This window comes from Desmodus rotundus, chromosome 8, assembly GCF_022682495.2.
Source record: "Desmodus rotundus isolate HL8 chromosome 8, HLdesRot8A.1, whole genome shotgun sequence".
Lineage (NCBI taxonomy): Eukaryota > Metazoa > Chordata > Mammalia > Chiroptera > Phyllostomidae > Desmodus > Desmodus rotundus.
The window spans coordinates 88,318,619-88,340,917 of record NC_071394.1 but is presented as its reverse complement, the minus strand read 5'-3'; the positions used below and the strand labels follow the sequence as shown (position 1 = coordinate 88,340,917).

The window sequence follows — 22,299 nt, the reverse complement described above, 5'->3', positions numbered from 1 at the left end:
ACATTGTGCTTATAAGGTTTCAAAGTAAAAAAATAGGACCTTCTGCCTAAAGTATTTCTTTGAATTCTGCTGATAAAAAAAATTTGTCTAAAAGTTTTAATATTGCTCTAATTTGAAAGGATATTTTTACTGAGTGTAAAATTTTAAATAGAAACTAGGCTCTTTTGACCTTTTTTCAGATTTTTCAGCCCAGAGTACAATGTGTTCTGTTGTATCTGCCTTTTATTGTTTCTATTGGGAAGACAGTTGTCACTTTTATTTTTGCTCCTTAGAGCATACTGTCTTTTTTTTTTTAGCTGACATCAATAATTTTTCTTTGGGTTTTAGAATTTTTAATATGACCTGTTTGTGAAATACTGAGTTAGGTTAGTCTCTATGGACAACTGCTGGGCCTTATTTCTGCTTTCAGTGGTCAGACTCTATTTTCTAGCTAGAGCATATGGATGTGAAGGATATCTAATGGAAATGGTCATTTTTGAATGTTTTGCTTCCTCAAGGGAATATATCAGATTGAAACAGAATATTTAACTTACCACAGTGAGTCTGACTCTTGGCTATGCGTTGTCACACTTTTCAACAGTGTTGCTGCATTACTGAAACAAGATTAATTTAAATTCTCTTTGAATGTATCTTTTGGTTTGATTTCCTAAATTGCAGCTGTCAAGAGGTCAAGTAGTAGTGTCGTTACATTGAAACATAGGGACGTATGCTTTAAAGACCATTTGATCTATCTCGCAGAACTCCCTTGACTATTATTCTAAAAGTCAACTTGGCAAAAAATAAAAGAATCTGAAGAGCCAGTCAGTGACTGCATGTCAGTCTGTCTTGTGATTTTATGTGGTTTTTTAGATATAAATATTTTCTAGCTATATAAAAATGTACAGCCATAAACACATACCTGTGTGTACATCCCCCCCCACTCCTAGAATAACAGTCCTCTTAGATATTTATGAATGGTATGCCTTCATGTAAAGTCATGCCACCTTACAAAATGGACACTGAGAACCTGTGATGTTTTACACTACCCACAGCACTTTTCCTGTTATTGGCATGGATAATGGTCACATGATTCTTTCTCATTTAACAAGTTTGCCTGACTCTACATATCAGAGTTATTTTTAAGATGCTTTGTAACCCCCACAAGTTTTTGAGGAGCATTTATGTGCTTATACTATAAGTGGTCAAAGGCAAGATGAACTGTAAATATACTTTTCCACATCACAGTCATTTACATCTTGTGCTCTTTCTTCAAGGTCACATTGTGTGTTCTGATTTTGCATTTGACCCAGAACATGTCCAGGACTCATAGTGGTCCTAGAAGTGTCAGAAGTGTCATGATAAAAGTGACAGTGAAGGATTTGGAAGAATCCTGTCTTTTGGGGTCGGCCATGTAACACCCACCCCAGGATAATAACTGCAAAACCCACAACTCACAAGTTTTTGGTTTTCAGCAGGCCCAGGACTCTGTGACTATGTGTTCAAATGTCTGCATTCTCAGATTCTAAATAAGGACTGTTCAAAGGCAGGTAGTGTCTTCTATGGAGAAACTCAGGTGCCAGGCAAACACTTTTGTGCAAGCAAAAGTGTGTATGGCCATGGGATGGATTAAAGGCATCGCTGTATAATTGAAACTGACTTTGCATTGGGTTCCTTCAGTGTCAAGGCTCTTCTTTCTGAGAGCAACATTTTCCCTCTTATCTTTATTTATGTCTGTGTTCTTAATCATCTTCAAATGTTTGTGGGTTGATGTTCACATGTCCCCATTCTGTTTTTTAAATCTCATTTGTTGCCATTTTGCTTTTACAGAGAGCGGAAGTATTCTGTTTAGGCTACGTGTTTAAGGGTGAAAAGTGTTTATAGAATCTTCATCTGTTTCCCCTGAGCCTGATCTATTGGATGACATCACTCTATAATTTTACAGGATTTGGACAATGCAAAGTGTTCAGGGCAGAATGTTCAGGACAGCAAACAGAACATGTTTTTGTAATTAGCCAGAGAACCTAAGCTATAACTTGTGATTCTTTCAAAAACAATCAACTTACAAATCCAATGAGAGAAGGGGGTCCTGGCTGATCTATTATTTGATGGCCCAAGACTGACTTTGAGGGTCTTTGGGTACTTGAATATTTGTGCATGGTTTTGACATGAGTCTGGATGGGGTTTAACCTTTGAACTCTGGGTTAAGAATTTTTATCTGCAGTAGATGATTTATATAATCAATGATAAGGGTTTTGGATATATTCGAACAAAATCTTAGTGTCTAGAATTTCAAGACAGTAATGGAAGGTCATTAATTTCATATTAATGAGTGCCAAATGAATGTATAGTTGGACCATTTCCCCCACGCTTTCTTGTTGTTCTTTATTGTTGGCCCATGCTGTCCTGTTCTCTCTCTATTGGTTAATCTGCCGAATGGCTGAGTACTTCTGTTTGAGATACCATTCACTGTCTGCTGACCTTTGGGGCATCATTTTCTAAGACTTTCACACCTTGGTCATCTGAGCTTTATTGGACCCTTTATGCAACTCAGATGATGGAACATAGAAGAGAGAATATTGTTAAAGATTTATGAAACGTCAAAATTTGGCAAATCTAAAATCTACCTTTAATTTTAGTGACAGTGAAAGCTTTAATTGGCATGTTCAAAGACACCAGCGGAAGTCAAGTGAGTGGGGACTAGCCGCACTGATTCTGAGGACCACCCACTTACTCTGCCTCTGTAATACTTGAGGATCTGTTTTGGGGGAAAAGAAATCATTGGGTAGAAAATTCATGCTTCTGCCCCACTACATGGGATACTTGCACCTTGAGGGCCCTGGACTAATAAAAGGGTTAACCCAAGTGTTGAACACTGTTTAGCTGTCTTGGGACATTTGTTCTGTATTCATGGATTTAGTAATTTTAATGTAAATAGGCACCCCAGCAGCTGTGTCCCCTTAAGCATATTTTATTTAGCAGCTGAGTTATCCACGTCACTTGGCAGCCATAGATTTTCAATTTTTCCTCGTGCCAAGAGGGCAGCTGGAATAATTTGAGTACTCATTAATTTGGGAGAAATATGAGCTGTGTAAGGCAGACAACACGAGTCTTCTGTATGGTGTTGTACAAGGATAAGCAGATCAGAGTAGAAGCAATTTGTCCTATCCCAAAGGGGCCCTAGGATTTTAATAAGCTGGTTATGAAAATTCGATTTCTTTGCAATTTGAAGCATCTAATTAGAGCCTGTAATTTCTCTCCTATAACGAGAGTGAATGAAGGTTAACGTTAGGCCTCCTGGGCCCTTTCACATTCATTTACAGAGAGAAATCAGGTAACAGTTGTAGCTAATTAGAACAGGTTATTAAATATTTAGTCCATCTTGATTTAACTTGGAGAACACATGCATGTTGTTGGGGTATAGAAAATGATAAAGGGAAGTTAAATTTAATTTTTAATCAAAAATAAACTTTAGGCAGAATAATAATTTTATCACTGACTATCCTAACCCGATGGCCAGAGCGGCAATTGCCCCCAGTTGTCTGAACTGTCAAGATAAGGGAAGATGATGTCGATTTAATATCATCACTGAGCACATTTCCCAAGTTCAAACAGCTGGGATTTATGCAATCTGCATCAAGCACAAAAATCGCAGTGATTTTTATCATAGCAGTGACATAAAAAAACTACTTATTGATGTTTCAGAATTTGGATTTTGAGTTTGGAGAATATGAGTGCATTTTGGGGAACTATCCTAAGGAGATATATCATTCATAGAACTTTCTTTTAAGACAGGACTCACTTGGTAATGGGGTAGCATTGTATGGAATAAAGTCTGACTTTGCTGTGGACTGATAGCCAAACTCCTGCCTGCTGAGGACAATAAGTCATTCTTCTCTTGTCATAACCCAACCCAAATTATCTTCCTAAAGTGAGATTCAGTTAAGTCAGGATGTGTATATCAGAAACAAATCCCTCAGCTTCAATGCCATGACTGATCTTCCCTCCGGGGCCTGACACAGAGGGAAACATCTTCAGAGGGAAATAAGTCATGGGTAACTCCCAGGACTTCTGTATCTTTCCCAGAAGCAGGCATTTGGGAATCCAGTATATTATAAAAGGGCAAAGATGAGGGAAAAATGAAAAGCTTTATGAAAATAGAAAGATTCCAAAAAGTGACTTTAAGGCATGTATCCCTGTAACTTTTCTAGTGAGGTGATTTATCTTAGCCCATGAAACCCCATCACTACTCTAGTTGTTTTATTTGGAGGATGCTTGAAGCATCTTTGCAGATCTGTACAAAATAAATGGCAACTCCCAGAGACCATCTTAGTTTGCTACATTGGCTTCCATTTGCCAGTTATTACACAATGGTTTCTGACGGCAATAATCCTTTGAAAATCATCTGTTATTGGGGATAATAGCTGGTTGTCAGAGCATTAACCACCCTGGACTTCTCTTTGGGCTATTACATAACAAAAGAATGAACTGCTGGTGAGTCTGCCAGGTGTATTAAATTATATCATGCATTATAGGAGTTCTGTGATGAGGATTAGCATTCAGAAAAGACTATCACAGATTGCCAAACTCATTATCTGCTGAGGCAGGAGGCTGGCCTCAGGCTGGGGATGCAAGGCTCGGGTTGTAACTATTAAGCCACTACCTCCAGTTTCTTCTCTGTGCTAGCATGGAGAAAGACAGTTAGCACATCAGCATTTTCCCCTGTTCTTCCACCTCTAAAGAAAGTCAACGCATACTGTATTAACCATAGTGAACTGCAAAGTTGCATTGACAGTGGGTATATTCATTTTCTGGTTTCTTAACGGCATCCCTACCTCTTGGGCAGTCTCCTATAGTCATACAAATTGGTGGATCCTGCCAATACTCATGGGGAGTCTAGACTTTGTTCCCTAGTTCCCTTAGGACAATAAATTTGGACACTGGGCCTTCAGATGCGTGGCCTTTGGGGCTCTGCTGCACTGTCTCAGGCACCCACATTCACTCTGAGTGTTGACATGTCCCCTTGTGCTTCACACCTTCCAGGTCAGTATTTTTCCAAAGAGGAGAAGCATGAAATGAAATGATGGTTGAATACCTATAGAAATAAGCTTTCAGCTGCAAACATGCAGAGAATCAGGGCTTGGCTATTCTCAACAGTTCTGGGCAATGCTTCATGTAGCTATTGGCCTTGTTCATTTTTGATGTCCTGTGGAATGATATTGGTCCTAATTTTCAGTGGAACATCTTATGAGATCTTTTTAATAGAATGCCACCTCCATAATGTTTAAGTCCTAAACTGTGCATTTTCCTACCTGAATGATATCTGCATGGAATTAGCTACTGTGTCAACATTGTACCCTTAATTCCTTGTACAGAGCCTGACACATAGTAGATGCTCTGTAAATATCTTCTGAATGGAATTGAATGGAAATTTCTTACTGTCTTATTTTGAAAAAAATATCTTGTAACAAAATATTACATGTTCACTGCAGTAAAATTTTTTAAAAGCATATTAACAGGAAAGAAATAAGTATCACCCATTATCCAATCACCAGATTGTGGCATTAGAGATATTTTGCACATATCTTTTCATTATATTTCTATGCATGTGTATTTTCATTTTTTATAGCTTGGATAAGACTGTACATGTCATTTTAGAAGCTATTTTCTTTGTTTAGTGATGTCTTTTCAAGTCCTTAAGTGATCAACTTTACCATTTTTGTAGTGGCTTGATGAAAGTTCATTGAATAAATGTACTATAATTTGCTTCTGTGGGTTCATTTAAGTAGTGGTAATTTCTCTAATATGAACAATGTAGCAACATATATACTTTATATTAAATCTTTCTTTCACTATATGATAGTTTCTTTGGGCAACATGGAGAGGCAAACAAGAAAACATCTGGTAAAACTTCTGAAAAGACAAATTAATTTGGTGGTAGGAAATGAAGGCAAATTGGACTTTCATAGATTATCAGGAATCTGTACTTTCCTTGAACTATTAGGGATAATAGCATCTTATGGAAATCATCAATGGATAAATATTTAGAAGCCATAGAATGGACTATGGACTGTTACATTAATTATATTTGTACATTTTAGCAAAATAAAAAAAATTCAACTAGTTAATAAAAAAAATTCCTAGACGTGATTTCCTATAAGTAGAATTGCCATGTCAAAGATTATATGTATTTTAAATATTTGAAAGTATGGCCAAGTTATTTTCAGAAAGCTTATGCCAATTTATATTCCAACCAGCAAAAGGGCTATTTCCCAACACGCTCATTGTCATTGAGTTATTTTCAATTTGATAGCAAAAATCAAACGAAAATACCCCCAAACTCTTATTTTTAATTTTAATCTGTATACGTTTTTGTGCTTAAAAGTGAGATTCAACTTTTTATTTTTTTGTTTGTTTGTTTGTTTTTGTTGACATGAGTACTTCTTTTTCTGTGACCTAATGGTTCGTGTCCTTTTCCCTATTATTGTGCTCTCATGTCATAGTGTTGCAGTTAACAAAATGACCTTCAGAGCCCTACCTGTCTTAACTTAAAAGGGTTCAACAGCTGCCACTTACCTGCTGTGTGACCTGGAGCAGGTTCCTACCCTTTCTAGGCCTCAGTTTATCATGTGCCATTGAGTCAACTCCATCTCTTGGTGACCCTATGAATGAGTGATGTCCCTATTAATTTTTTTATCTTACAAATAGTTTTGGGAAGCTTCTATGGGTCATGTGCTGAATTAGGAGTTGGGGAAACAACAATGAACAAAATTGATATTGTATCTCCATCATGAAGCTTACACTTGTGTATGTGTATATGTGTAGGGAATAGAACACAGCCAGGTGACAGACAAATAGAACTATAAGTTGCATCAAATGCTATGTAGAAAACCACTAGGGGCTCAGACAGAGAATAAAAGGGGGACTTATTTTAGATAACATGAGGAGACAGGGAGATACAAAACTTTGTGGAGATATAAAGTTTTATGATGAGACCTAAAGGGTGGGAAGGTGATAGCCATGCTAAAATATTTCTATGCAGAAAGAGTGGCATATGCAAAGGGCTTGTGACAGGAAAGAACTTCATGTATTCAAGGAACTGGAAAAAGACCAGTCCAGAGGAAGGGATGGAGGGGTGGGAATTTGGCAATGGTGTGTATGGGGTAGGGGTCGACCTGAGGTCGGATTGTGGAACAGTGTAGGGGCTTCCGATTATTATTCTAAATGAAAAGGAAGACTCCTGCATAACTTTAAGCAAAGGAGCAACACATCTGATTCCTCTTGTAAAAGCTCTCTCTCAGATTGGTAGCAATAAAAGAGCTCAGAGAAGAGGCCTAGCTGGTTATCCAGGTGAGAGGCATTGGGTGGCTTGGACCAAAGTATTGCTGGAGGAGATGAAAATCACCAGAATTACATTTAGCAAGAAGCTACAAAGTGATATCTCCATTCCATGTTATAAATTAGGATCACTTTTAACATTGCCTGTCATTTAAAGTCACTGAGTGCTCTGAAAGAGTGGGTATCTAGGCCTCGGCAGATGCTCTGGCTCCTTTATCCACTGTAGTCTGGCTCCTGTCTCTCAAACCTGTCCAGGAAGAGCTCCAGTCATCCAGGAAGTGATGTTTAAGATGCAAGGTTGTGGAACTTCCTACAGCCATTAGATTCATCAGCTTTGACCAGTCTTGAGGCTTCCCACTGGGAGAAACACATACTTTGAAAAAGTTGACTCAGTTCTGGCACACAGTATCTATCTCTTCCCTTGATCCCCATGAAAATATCCTGACCTTACAAGAACAAACAACAAAAAATAAAACCATGAGGGTAAGGAAACAAAACGGATTCTTGCTCTCAGGAGTGCCAACCTTATTCTAGTTTGTATGTTTTTCTGTTCAAATATACTTCTCTTCTTGGTTTATACCTCACTAATTTGTCTGCTGCCTCCCCATCATCCCTGAGCATTCCGTATACGTCTTCTTAGGGTCTGTACTTTCTCTTCCCCATTACAGAGAGGCTCCTTGGGGACAGGGATTGTCTGTTTCCTGTGGGACCTCACCTTTCTCAGTGCTTATCTGTTAAATGCCCTTCTCACCAACTTATTTGCATGAGAAATACTACTTAAATTTCAGTTGTTTTCTCTTGCATGTAAGATGTAAGGGAAAAAGTAAAAAGAATGAGGGTTCATTTCTAAGAAAAAAAGAGTTGAGGGATGGATGAGGAAATTCTTTTGGCCTCAAATAGTCCCCTCACCAGTGCACAAAGCTAAGAGAAGGAATGTGATGACTTTACAATGATAAGCATTTGACAAAATCCAACACCCTGTCCTCTGAATAAGTCGGGGATAGAAGGAACATGCCTCAACCTAATAAAGGCCGTATATGAAAACCCACAGCTAACACTTCGGACACAGTGAAAGCTTTTCCTCTAAAATATGAAACAAGACAAGAGTGTTCACTCTCACTCTTTCTCTTCAACCTAGTACTGAAGTCCTGGCCGCAACAGTTAGGCTAAGAAATGAAAGACATGTAAATAGGAAAGAAAAACTAAAATTGCATCTGCTTGCAGATGATATTATATATTTTTAAAAACCCTAAAGACTCCACCAAAAAAAACCTGTTAGAACTAATAAAATGAATTCAGGAAAATTGCAGGATATACAATCAACATGCAAAAATCAGTTGCATTTTTATACACTAACAACAAACTATTGGAAAAAGAAATAAAACAATTCTATTTACAATAGCATAAAAACAATAAAATGCTTAGGAATGAATTTAATCAGGCAGGTGAACAACCTGTATGCTGAAAACTATGGTATTGATGAAAGAAATTGAAGACATAAATAAATGAAAATATAACTTGTATTCCATGAATTGGGTGAATTAATATTGTTAAAAGGCCCATACTGCTGAAAAAACTACATATTTAATAAATTCTGTCAAAATTCTAATGGTATTTTTTCACAGAAAAAGAAAAAAAAAACAGTTCTAAAATTTATATGGAACCACAACGACCCAGAATATCCAAAGCAGTCTTGAGAAAGAAGAGCAAAGCTAGAGGCATCATAGTTACTGATTTCAAATTATACTATAAAACTATAGTAATCAAAACAGTATGGTACTGTCATAAAAACAGACAGGCCAGTGGAACAGTATCAAGAGCCCAGGAAAAAAAAAACATGCATATACCATCAACTAATATTTGATAATGGAGCCAAGACTCTGCAATGAGAAAAGGAATGTTTTTAAGAAAACTGGATATCCACATGTAAGATAATGAAATTGGAACCCTACCTTCAACAAATTAATTTGAATTGGATTACAAAATTTAATGTAAGACTTGGAACTGTAAAAACTAGAAGGAAACCTTTGGAATATATATGAATGATCTGGGGATCTGATATACAGTTTGATCTTCATAGATACAGGTTGCCAGAGGGGTGGGGATGGAGTTGACAAAAATAGATAGAGTCAAAAGGTACAAACTTCCAGTTATAAAATAAATAAGTCATGGAGATGTAATGTGCAGCATAGCAACTATAGTTAATATTAATTTCATACTTGAAATCTAAGAAATTAGATTTTAAAAGTTCTCATCACAAGAAAAATATTCTATAACTAATACAGGGTGGGGCAAAATTAGATTTACAGCTTTTTGTATGAAAAAATATAACAACTAATAAATAATAATACAAGAATAAACTCTGTGCTTTGTGCAGTCATAACTGTAAGCCTACTTTTGCCCCACTGCATATACAGCTTGGTGACATAGTTAACAATATTGTATTATACACTTGAAAGCTGCTAAGAGTAAATCTTAAATTTAGTACCAAATTTGGTTCTTACTACCAAAACAATAGTAGTTATGTGAGGTGCTGGATGTGTTAACTAACATTATTGTGGTGATCATTTTGTAATACATCTATGTCTGACGTCATCACTTTGACCTTAAACTTACATATGTTATATGTTGATTATATCTCCATAAAGCTGATAGGAAAATCGAATGTTTATAAAAGGGCTTATTTTATCTATTGAAATAATAAGTTAATGTACCTTTCTTTGTGTAAAGCACCATAAACCAATAAATTATGGATTAAAGACAAAAAAAGGTTTTGCCTTCTAAACTAAAGTGTGAGCCAGAGCTCAAGATGGCTTGTGTCCTATTGCAGGGAGCCAAGCTGTTTGGTGGGATAACTATGGGAGTGAAGCAGTTCTGGAAAAGGGTACTCTTTAGAGCTCTATCATAGGCCCTTTACCCAGAAAGAGAAAACAAGTTGTGGCCCCAGTGTGGGTCACAAAGTTAGGACAGAGATAGTATAAAAATTTGAAGGGGAATCTTCAACAACCAACTTTTAAGAAGTCAGGAGTAGTGAATAACAGATCAACAGATCCTTCTCCCTATATTCTTTTATTTCTTCATATATCTTTAATTCCTTTAGTCTATGAAAAGGATTCAGAAAACTTACAACTTCCGTGAGGGTAGAGACCATATGGATTTTTTCTCCCGTGCATCTCCAGCATTGAGAAAGAGGATTAGAATCTAGTGGGCACCCAGTTAATACTTGATGGATGGAAGAGGGGGTAGGAGGGTGGGTGGGTGGGCAACATAAAACTGAAAAGGCAACACAAATTGGAGGTCAGTTAGAAGGAAAAAGGGACACCAAAGGCAGGGTTATAAAAATAGAGCCCCAAAACACCCGATCTCTGAGGTGTTTGAGTCCTCAGCTTGAGGAGAACCAATGCAAAGAAGGAACCCAGGGCAGCCGTAAGGTTCACAGTCTGTAGGATTAAAACATAACAATTTCTTAGGATAAAATACAATTATTGTTGATGACCAGATATGAATTTTCCCCTGGGAATTCTTCTGAAAGAAGATAATGGTCTCCCCAGTTCCTCCAGAGTTTCACTTACCTTTCTGCCCCATTCAGCTGAGGTTACTACTCATTGATGCCAAAATAGTGGTCTTCACCCAGGGTGCATGCTCCCATAGAGGAAGTTCCAGGTCTTGGGAACACTGGGATCCCTGGAGGGGCAGAGGTTGGCGTCCAGGAAATGAGAATCTATAGATTGCCAAACCCCACAGGTTATTCCAATACCCAAGCCCCTCCCCCGCACCCCAGGGCCATGTCCCTACCTGTCTGCCTCTTGGATATCACAGGTATACGGAATTAACACTGTCCTCAACCATATCCTTGCAGTTGTCTGATGAGTACTTGACCTTGTTACTGACAGTAAGCCTCAGAAGGCGGTAAGTGAAGGTGACAGCAGAAACTGTTATTTGGGACTAATTCTTAGTGACAGGAAGGATTGGTTGGGAAGATAAAAGTGACAAGAACCTTGGGAGAAAACAACTGTGCTAGCTTAGAATTTGCAACTGTTGGTTTTAATCAGTTTGAGAATGATTTGGGCAGAATTCCAAAATCCTAGTCCTTGACCTATTACCTGCTGCTGTGCTGATTCAGTTGGGTGGGGCGGGTGGGCGGCTCTCTCTTAAGCACATTGTTTCTTTCTGCGGGGATTTGACCCGTATCCCAGTGAGAACACATGAGGATCATATCTGTGCCCATGGCCAAGTGGGCTCTGTACTCTTGGGTAGGTGGTAGAAGGGGGCAAAGAAAGACAAATTCAGGGATGAGGAACATTAAGGAAAAAGGGACTTTTCTCCCAAGCCCCGAGAAAGGTGGGCGTAGTCATGTCTTCAAATTTTACACCCTCCAGCCTTTTCCTATACAATTTGTCTTCGGGGTCCAGGCAAGAAGCACCTTTGGAAGGGTCCTCTTAGAATGAACCTACACACACACATTTTTTGCAGCATGAATCCTCCCAAACCCTTATCATTTTACTTTATTTGTAGCGTTTAACAGCAGCCCTGCCATGTAGGTACTATTATGTTCACCATAATACCTTACCAGTAAGGAAAATGGGGCTGAGAAAGGTCAAATAACTCACCCAGGGCCTCCCAGCTCATTTGGAAAAGACCTGGATTCTAAAACTAGGTGTGTCCCATTCTCAACTCTATCTTGTATCCACTGAGTTCTGCTAACCTCTCTACGCAGTCATCTCTGTGTTCCATGAAATGGTGCCATCTGTCCAAACTGTCACAAAGTGTGGTGGGGAGGAGAGACTTCCACTGATAGTTGCTTGGTATAGCAACTGTCATGCCACAGTTTTACGATGTAGTCTTTTCCCTACTAGGTAATTTCTGAATAACAAAAGTAGGGAGTTATTTACAACACACGTGGCTTCAATCTTGGCATGGTGTCCATCTAGCCTCAGAGGGCAGCACCCAGGAAGAAAAACATAAAAGTGATCCATCACCTTTGGGAGGCCTGAAATAAGACATCATTTTCTGGCGCCTGAAGATGAGACTGATAACAAAGAGACTTTCACCCCTGTATTCCTTCCTCTTTTATCACTGAGCTTCAGTGTAAAACAAAAACCAAGGGAACTGAGCAGAGGGAAAATAAAACTTCAGCTGATTGACAGTATGTCAGTCTAGAAAAATAAGGAAGTATTTAAAGTGGAGTGCGTAATGAAAGAAAGAGCTTTAATTCTGAAAATTCAAGTACGTCCCTTGCTGACTTCTTTTGACTTCTGAAATCTGTGAAAAGAAATGGAGAGCAAGTAGGAAACTGCTATGTGCTGAGCACTGAGTTGGCCACAGTGGCCTCATTCGGTCCTCACAACCCCAAGTTTTGGTTTGGAGGGAAAAACTGGTGCAATTTCAAGTAAACAAACAATCATTAAGATAACTGGAAAATGGACCAAGTATCCTGAAATAAACAAGTGAGGTAATATGAAGGAGGATAACAGGGGAAAGGGTGTCAGCCATGCAAAGTGGGAGGTGAGGAACAGTCCAGGAAATGGAAAAGGCCCTAAAGCCAGAGGAGTTTGTCATGTTTGCAGATTTCCCAGGGCCTCCTCACTGTGATTAGGAGATTGGAATATTTCCCAAATGCAGTAGGAAGACATTGGAGGGTTCTAAGATAGGGAGTGACGATTCTATGATGTTTCAGGAGTATAGTCATCACCACCCTGATTTGTGGAACAATTAGTTTCCCTTTGACAAGAGAGATTTTCTGATCTGTTTTTGCTTAATTTAACAGCTCTATACATGGGAGTGTTACAGTATTGAATCTGTCCAGGGGTGTCCAACTTGCGACCTGCGGGCCACATGTGGCCCAGGATGGCTGCGAATGTGGCTCAACACAAAATCATAAATTTACTTAAAAGGATTTTTTTGCTCATCAGTTTTCATCAGTGTTTGTGTATTTAATGTGTGGCCCAAGACAACTCTTCTTCTTCTGGTGTGGCCCAGAGATGCCAAAAGGTTGGATACCCCTGCAAGCCTTCTTAGATTAAGGGGCACACCTGTGAACAAGTAATCATCACCACTTGATCCCTCCAGGCCTGAGAGGGCAAGGGACACAGGAGGGGCCTCTCAGCTATATAGATCATACAGTAGCCAGTAGGTTGCAACATTCAGATGAGTTTGTTTTAAGAGCTCTAGTATCAGCAGAAAGGGATTTTTATGGTATTGCCAACCAACAGGATTTTGAGTGCTGGCTCTGTGCCAACACTGTACTGGATTCTATGAATTCAAAAATGAATGAGATGGGGGTCCTGTCTATCTGCCCATTCCATTCCTGCTTCTTTAAATCTGGTCATTCAAAGGCTTCATGACATGATGTGTATCATAAGAACCACAGTGATCCCTGTTTTATCTCAGGGCTCCTCCTGCCATCTCCACCTTGCTCATCCCGGGGATGTTGAGGACTCATCCCTGATGAGACTTCTGGATCTGATCTTGGATGCTGATATCTGGTACACATTAAATTGTCAGACAACGGGCAAGTGAGTGAACGTATGAACTGTCTCCATCTAGCAAGCACTTCAGATGAGAGAGCTCATCTTGATTGTCCAAAGAACTCAGTTTGTTTTTGAGTAATTTATGGTGTGGAATAAAGGATATAAGACAGAGGTTCTTAGCATGGGATTCAGCAGTTCCTACAGAATCCAGGTCTGGGCTTTGGTGGAGGAGATGGCCCATACCTCCTGCATCTTATCTGAAATTGCTAATGTACAGCCCTGGGCATTTTCTTTCAAGGAGAAAGTATATAGATAGGTAGCCCTTGTCAATTTCTAAGTGGATCTTAATGATTCTCCAATGGTTAATAGAAGTTGTCATTGTTATACCTTTGATTGTGTTAGGAACTGTCAATCCCATTATACCTGGTCATGACAAATATCAGTGATTTGTCAAATCCCTCCCATAGCAAAAAATCCCCTTCTTCACCCACAAAAGTCAACTTCCTCTTCAACCAAACCTCTGGGCAGTGTGAGGGGGCATCTGTGAAGAGATTCGGCTTTGTTCAGCTCACCTTATTTAGTTTTACTGAAGAAAAATTATCTAAAACACAAGTGGAATGCAACTCTAGTTTACTGGAATTCATTGCTTCTGACCAGTCTTCTCATCCATTATCTCATTTGCTATTAATCACAGTGAGTGGGATGGGTGGGTAATCCACATGTTATAGTTACAAAGCATAGCTCAGAGGGTTTAACTAACTTAGATCACTAAGTCAGTAAATGTTGAGTTGTGCCCACTTAGAACCCAGGTTTCCTGATTCCTTGCTGTTTTAAAGGGACTCAGGATTTATTTTAATCAGATATGGTAAGGCACACAGACATTGGAATGACTGGCATGAAGGAAGAAGAACTTTATTATACTCATAGTCCCTTAGAAGCAATGGGCAGGGCCACATGGCAGCATCAAGGCCAGATGAGTGGGCAGAGAGGGGATGAGTGGGCAGGCGACTTTGTTGTGGTTTCCATGAGAAGAGAGAGGAAAGCAGGACACACAGGTTTAGAATTGAGTAATTTCAGTAGGCTCTGAGGTATAGGGACTGTCCCTAGTTGTCTATTACGAGGCCCTGTGGTGATTGGGGCAGGTGGATAATGGCCCAAGTAGTGAGCCCCTGATGAAAGGAGGTTGGAAGCTTGGGCTTTAGATTGGTTGGTTTGTATATCAAGGTGCGCTTGAAGACAAGTTGTATACTATCTCCAGGAGATAGCAAACCCTGGGAGGGGCAGTCCATCTAGGGCAGAAATGCTCCAGATATCAGAGCATCAGAAATACAGAAAATAAAAAGACATAGTCAATGCACTGGTTCTGTTCCCTGTATTAATTTTATCACCCACCTTTGAGGGTGTTTGCAGCCTGACTTCTTACTGATCCATTAAGTAGTGTGTAATCTCCTTTGTTCCACTGAGCTAACCCAGGTCACATTCTCTGGGTGACCCAGAGACACCCATCTCCTTCACTTTGACAAATCATGTGGCTATTAAACTGACTTTTATCCCCTGGCAGGAAGATTACACATGGTGATTTTTTTCTGATTCAGGATATTTTCAAAACCACACATGAGGTATCAGGGACTGTGCTTGAGAGAAAGGAGATTATACAGACTCTTAGAGCATCCCCAAAATGACAGTTCATTTTTCATAATGATCTATGATATTCATTTGTTGAAATTTTATTACTTTTGTAATTTAATTCAATTCTTTCCATTTTATTGCTGCTCAAGGCAGCATTACCTTATTTGCCTCTCTCGTCCTTCTGGATAAGGATGTTTCTTCTTTTATTATGAGCATGATGGATTCCAGATTAAAGCAGTCTACTCAATATGACTGTTTCCATTGGTGTCAACCTTCCCTGAGTCCACCTCTACGCTTGCAGCTTTTTCATGAAGACACATACTGTCAGTGATTTATGAAGTATTTTTGTGAATAATCAAGTTCCAAACCTCATCTGCTTAGAGGTTAACGATTTTATTCAGAAATATCCCCTTGCATGAGTGATCATAGAAATGGGCAAATAATAAGAGAAGTTGGTTAGGAATACTTTGTGAAGATACAGACTAAGAACAATTGAGTAACATCAAATTGACTTTAAAACATAAAGACATCAGGAGACCTCTTTCTAAAGCTGAAGTCATGCATCACTTTTGAGAAATCCTGGAGGTATTTTAGAGAATAACTAAGTTGGGCAGTAAGGCTGAAGGGACCTGAGCAGGTGAGAAGACATGAAGGAGAGTCCACATGCTCGCTTGCAGAAGATGCCACTTAGCTGAATTGAAGTTTAGAACCCATAGATGTGGGCACCCATAGGTACTGGATGACTCATATCAAATTTCATTTATATCTATAATACATATAACTTGAATGTTTTTAAAGGTAGAAATACTGCAATTATAGTTCAGTGTTATTTTAAAATAAAAGATTGCTTTCTTTTTTTCTATAAAAACTAAAGACTGTATTCAGAGCCTCCTCAGTGCCCTGCCCCAGGCCCTTGTATCTGGGAGGAAGAGTGGAACTATTGTAATTTCAGGAAGCAACACTTCGTTTGGGTATGAACACAGCTCAGCAGTGACAGGCATCCAGGTACCGCTCTGCCCTTTCCTGCTTGCCCAGTGTGGTTGGTGTCTGGTACTCCCGCCTTGTTGGATTGGCACACACTTCTTTGCTAATGTCTTGCCCATCCAGTTCCTCTCTTTTTGTTTTTAACCGCCTGCTGGATTGTAAACTCCCTGAAGTCCAGTCCCAGTCCTTAGCAATCAATAGAAATGCCTTTTTTGGAAATGGCTCCAGTGATATCTTAATTCCCACTCCCACTTTCCTTTGCTCAGGCTTCCTCTTCTTTGTGGTATTTTTTTTTTCTTAATTGTTGAACTCAGGCCTACCATGGGCACTTTAAAAAAACCTAGATCCCTGGGTTTACTTAATCAGAATTTCTGAAGGGTGGGTGCCGGGGACTCCATCTTCAACCTGTGATTCAAATTTCCTAGTGATTCTGGTGCCCAGTGAAGTCTGACAATTCTCATCATCCTGCCGCCCTGGCCAGAGCTCCCACCTCCACCTCCCACCTGGAACGTTTCAATGGCCTCCTATTTAGTATCTCTGTTTCTACCCTTACCTCCCTGAGGCAGTGGTTCTTGAACTTGGCTGCCCATTGCAACTTCTGTAAGGAGATTAGAAAGCTGCACCCTGACTGATTTAATTGATCTTGGATGAGACCTAAACTTTCAGAATTACATCATCACAGGAAAATGAATGGGCAGATAGGTTGAGCACGACAATCCATGGCCTGTTCTCCACACTGCAGACAGAAAGCCCATTTGCAATCTTATAGGTAGCTCATGTTCCTGTGTGGCTACTACTCAGTTCCCCCTGTGATTTCTGTTGTTACTGCAAAAAAAGAAGAAGAAGGAGAAGCTGCCCACTCTCCAACAGTGGCCACAAAGGCTCGCATAATTTGGCAACTATTGTCTGTCCAGTTTCACCCCCTGCAACCTCTCCTAGCTGACTCCACTCCATCCCCACTGGTTTCTTCCATATCCCTAGAGCATCCCTATCTCAAGGACTTTGTACCATCTATTTTCTTAACCTGGAACATTCTCCACCAATAACCATATATCTTGCTCCCCCACACCATTTTGTCCAGACCTTATTAGGGAGGCCTTCTCTCCATTCCTTCCTAAAACAGCAGCCCCCATTACTCTCCTTTGCCTTACTATTTTATTTTCTTTATAAGCCTTTAATCTTTATAATCTTTAACAAAGAATTATTTATGTAAATTTGCCATTTATTATCTGTTTCACTGTCACAGAAATCTAAAGTCCCTGAGGACAGAGAATTTGTTTTATTGATTCATCATATCCCCAACACCAAGAATGGTCCTTGGCACATAGTAGGTGCTTGGAAGTTTCTTATGATGGATGGTGAACTGCTACTTGTGGGCTATCTCAGAAGCATGGGCACTGGTGATCTCCCATTCATTATTAGGGACCTGTATGAGTGGCAGCAGCCTGTTTTCTGGCTGCGCAATCATCCCATGGTAGTTCCTACTGGCAGCTCCTTCCCTTCCCCTATTTTAATGGTTACAGAAAGGAGAGAATTTGATCCATGTTCTGTGCAAACTCAAACTACCTATGTTCACCAAAGATTGAAAGGAATGATGGCCCTCTGAGTTTTTGCTGAAAATCGCATCTATATGAGTAAGAAGCATAAATCTGTTTTTTGGAAAAACTGGATTGTTTCTTGTTTGTTTCACTTGGGAAATTTTATACTAAGTAGATTAAGTTAAGTGACTTTGAACTTTCAAATGTCCACATCTTAACATTTTATTAAGTATAATTGGGTTTGTAGAACATTTAAAGACATCCAAACTTAAATGGAAGATCAAAATGAACTAATAGGTTGATGAAGACTTTTTTCCACCCTGCCTTTGTGCTGCACTGATGAAAGTGGTGCCTTCATGCCTGTGGACTAGGAGCATGAGGGCCTGGCTTTCTGGGGAACTCGGAGCATCCTGATGACTGCCCTGGTCTGAACTGTGCCATGATGCCTTCTTGTGATCAGCTGTGCCATGGACCTGGCTTTCAGGACCACCCTTGGCCTGCCCCTGCCAAGGTGCCTTGCCACATCAGAAAAGTAGTTGGACTCAAGGCAGACTTGGGAAAGTTTGTTTGATGGCACTTCCTAGGGATGAAATCTCCAACCCTTGGAAATAAAATCCATTAGGTTATAAGATCTGTTAGTGATGGAAATGAGGAACAAGTTAGGTCTGCTACTCAGAGGTTTTATACTCAGTTAATTGAGCAGTGAAGCGAAGCAGCCCACCCTGGAAGATGCAAGGCCAGGCTTAATTTCCACATATCACTTCTGTGTTTGATTTTTGCTGCTATGTTTATTCTTCCTATGTCCTTACAGAATGGTTCCAGAAGTAGCAGTGTCATTACTTTCGTTTTATTTTAAAGGCTCTTTAATTATAAAAGCAATACCTATTCATTTGTAAAAATATTCGTGACATTGAAATTTCTGAAGTAAAAAGTGTAAGTTCCTTCTTACAAAAAATAGGGTTCTATGCTGCACAATATCCTACAACTTGCCTTTTCCCCCTTAACGGTTTATAACAGATGTCTTTCTATAGGAGTACATAGCTGCATGGTATTTCTCTGCATGAAATTACTGTAAGTTTTTAGCCAGTCAGGTATCAAGAGGCACTTAAGATTTCACAGTTTTTTGACCATTACAAATAATGAACCTGAATATCCTTGCACTTCTATTATTTTTGTGTACTTGTGCAAATTTATAAACCTGAATTACACGACTTTAAGAAGACATGTACCCTGCAGTTCTCCTACCCCTTCCTGTCATCTGTGTTACCAGCTTGGTCGCATAGGCATTTCCTTTGTTTTACTGGCTATAAGATAAATGCTTAGAGGTAGGGTTACTGGTTCTGAAAAAAATTATAACTATAAAATGCTATGGATATTGTTAAATTGCTCTTTAAAATATTTATTTTGGATTAAATCTCTTTTCTTTTTGTTGCCAGTTGAAAGGCATTACTGTGGGAAATCCAGGGTGTGAACCTAGTATCATTTGATTATGTTTATTTTATAGGCAGAGATGCAACGAGTCATTTCCATGCCATTTCTACTCAGATAAGGGGGCCAGTCCAATGGAAGCCAAGAGCTGTACATAAATGGGAATATTAAAGATGATTCTGATTTTGTTTCACAAACCAACAAAACAAATATAATTCTATAAATCCGTTAGCACATACCTCACCTAGGGTATGGTGCTGACTGTAGAAGCCACAATGGTGGTGGTGTGGAGGGTTTAGGCTGGTTTTCATTATTGTGATTATTGTTAGCACAATTATTCTTGAGCAATCATGTCTGGTCTGAAGTTTGGCACAATCCTACTGGTTTTCCAAATGGGTTGCCATCTTTTTAAATCAGGAGTTATAGAAGTTTTGCCAACGATTCACAGCATTGTTCTGGAGTTTTAACTATGCCTCCAAGAGAACTCAGTTTATCCTGTGGTTCTTCATCTGGATGGCAGAGGAGGTTTGGCACACACAGGTACCTTTACTCCAAAACAAATGGGTTGCTTCGTGTTGGGTCTTTTCTGCTTTGTCTACAAAGACAGACTCATAGCTTCATTTCCTAAGAGCTATCTGTTATGCTCTGCTTGGTTAAGAGCCAGTGGGCACACAAGTTTTTATCAGTCTAGTGTTTCCCCTTAAGTAGCTTAAATTTGAAGTGATAGGCAATGTGTTATGAGAACAGCACGGGTCTGGTCTCAAGAGACAGGATTCCAATCCCCTCTCCTGTGGGTTCTGGCTTTGGACCTTGGAGCTAGCTGGGGATTTCTGTATTGGCAAAACTAGCATCTCCAGGAGGTGGAGAAGAGATCCCATTGTTACTGGAGGTCCCTGGGATCAGAGACCTCTGATTAGATCAGGACTTGCCACTAATCAAATCACTTTAGTTCCCTGGGCCTCAGTTTCCCCTAAATCAGGCATTATCAGCTAAATGCTAACAATGGCCAGAAAGGAAAAGTGAACAAGGGTCAGCTCTGTGATGGAGGTTCAACGGTAACCCTCTTTGGTTACGTGAGGCTGAATTTTCTCTTCCCCCACCACCCTCTCCCCACCCCTCCCTCGCCCCCAGCTCCAAGAAAAGCCAGAGTCTCCCAATTAAAAAAAAGTCCTTCCTTCTTATGTGACTCCAGTGGGAATAGTGGAAAAGAGCTTGGGGAATGGAGAGAGGCCAAGGCTTCTATGCTGGCTCCTCCACCCAGGATGTCCCCTGTCAGGAGCTGTGATGGATGAAATGACTGCCCTACCAAACGAAAATGGGGACAGACTAAGGCTACATAATGATAATGTGTACTTTGAAATATCTTTTTGTTGGCTATAAACCATCACCTAAAAACTAGTCTTTAAATTATAATTCCCAGATAAGAGGCTATTCCTAATTAGAACAAACTCTTAACTTTTGAGCCTACATATATTTTTATCCATTCATGTCTTGACTTGTAATGTTCTGAGTACTGTGCTCATAGTCCTTCTTTTCCCTCATCAAGTGGATAGTCTAGTGGAGATCAACCTCACAGATGTAACCACACCAGACATTAGTTAACTACAGTTGAAATAAATGCTTAGAAGGAGCAGTAGGGGTGCCCGACCTAGTCTAGATGTGATGAGGGGACTTCAGCTGGCAAAGCCTTTGATGCCACATGTAATACATTGTTCATCCACTACCACGTGCTCATTTAACTCAGTCTCAAAGAGGTGACCAAAGGGCTGAACTTGGCCTGCCAGAAGCTTTTTGGACTGTGTAGTGTTGACCCACAGGTCATTTTAAATTTGAATGAAAGGGTTTTAACTCTTTTAATTCCTTATCTTTCTTCTATCTAATCCTTAAGTACCACTTTGGGAGGTAGGTTGTGGTTTATTTCAAAGAATCCTGTCCAACTATTTCACTTAGCTTGGTACCTTCTAAGTACATTGATGTTGCTGCAAATAGCAAAATTTTCATACTTTTTTATGGCTGAGTAATATTCCATTCTCTCTGTGTATGTATGTTATCTCTCTTTGTCCATATCATATATTCTTTATCCATTTATCTACCAATGGATACTTGGGTTGTTTCCATATTTGGCTATTGTAAATAATACTGCAGTGATATAGGGGTACATATATAATTTTAAATTACTGTTTTTATTTTCTTCAGATAGATACTCAGATGTAGAATTTCTGGGTTGTATTGTACTTGTATTTTTTTTTTTATCTTTTGAGGAACCTCCATAATGTTTTGAATAGTTCCTGCCCAATTTACAGTCCCACCAATATTGTACAGGGCTCCCTTTTCTCTACGTCTTCTCCAAATACTATATGATTTTCCTTACGTGTCAAATCTAAAAAACAAATAAATAAAACAGAAACTGACTCTTAGATACAGAGAACAAACTAATGGTTGCCAGTGGAGAAGGTAATGGGGGGATGGGTAAGAAGGGTGAAGGGGAATAAGAGGTACAAACCTCCAGTTTAAAGAAAAAAGTCATGGGGATGTAATAATGTATAGCATAGGGAAAATAGTCAATATCATTGTAATAAAATTTGCATGGTGATAGATGGTTACTAATTTACTGTGGTGATCACATCATGAGGAACATAAACGTTGAATCACTATGTTGTACCACTGAAACTAATATATTTTTGTGTCAACTATATAAAAAAACAAACAAACAAACAAATTACTCTGGCCTCGTGAGAGAGTTAGGAAAGCAAAAGGAAATAATGGAGTCAGGGTTTTACATCTGTTCTCTGCTCTTCAGGAGCCAAAAACTTAGGAAGGCTTGAAAGGGTCTCCAATGGTCCTGGCTCCAGGCTGTGCTTCTTGTCCCAGTGAATTACCTCCTCAAATCAAACCAGAGACCACAGATGGCAAGAGAGTGTCTGCAGCCTGTCCTC

General features: G+C 39.5%; 1 protein-coding gene across 1 annotated transcript in view; it reads left to right on the top strand.

The window, feature by feature from the left end:
* Window positions 1-22,299, top strand: part of CACNA2D3 (calcium voltage-gated channel auxiliary subunit alpha2delta 3) — an 870,474-nt gene that overhangs the window by 537,124 nt on the left and 311,051 nt on the right. The window lies entirely within an intron of this gene.